Below are 461 nucleotides of genomic sequence, written 5' to 3' on the forward strand. Positions count from 1 at the left end.
TTCTTCATCCTCTCATTTCTATTAACCTCAGTCGCTACTTCTAATATCTTCATCACTTTCTTCCTTATTATCATCACCTTCACTTATACTTCAATACAAAACCGGACAATCACACTGAATAACAGTCAGTATCATGCTGACTAGTAAATATTTTCACACATAAAAAGCACACAGACAACTAGTAAACATCACTAATTTATTCAATTAACAGCCTGAATCCAAGACAAACCTAACATGGCTACTGCAAGTGAAATGTATAAAATAAAAAAAGGAAAAAAATATTTTTTTTGTCACATTTTCACTTCGACATAAAAAAAAATAGATCAAGGTCGTGGCTCAGATGGGTGTAGGATTGGTAGGATGGGAGGGACGCAAAGACAAATGATAAAGATGAATAAAGAAGAGAAAGAGAGAAAAAATCTATCTGTAGGAGTGAGAAAGAGACACAAAGACAAATGATA

Source organism: Penaeus monodon, chromosome 15, assembly GCF_015228065.2.
Source record: "Penaeus monodon isolate SGIC_2016 chromosome 15, NSTDA_Pmon_1, whole genome shotgun sequence".
NCBI lineage: Eukaryota > Metazoa > Arthropoda > Malacostraca > Decapoda > Penaeidae > Penaeus > Penaeus monodon.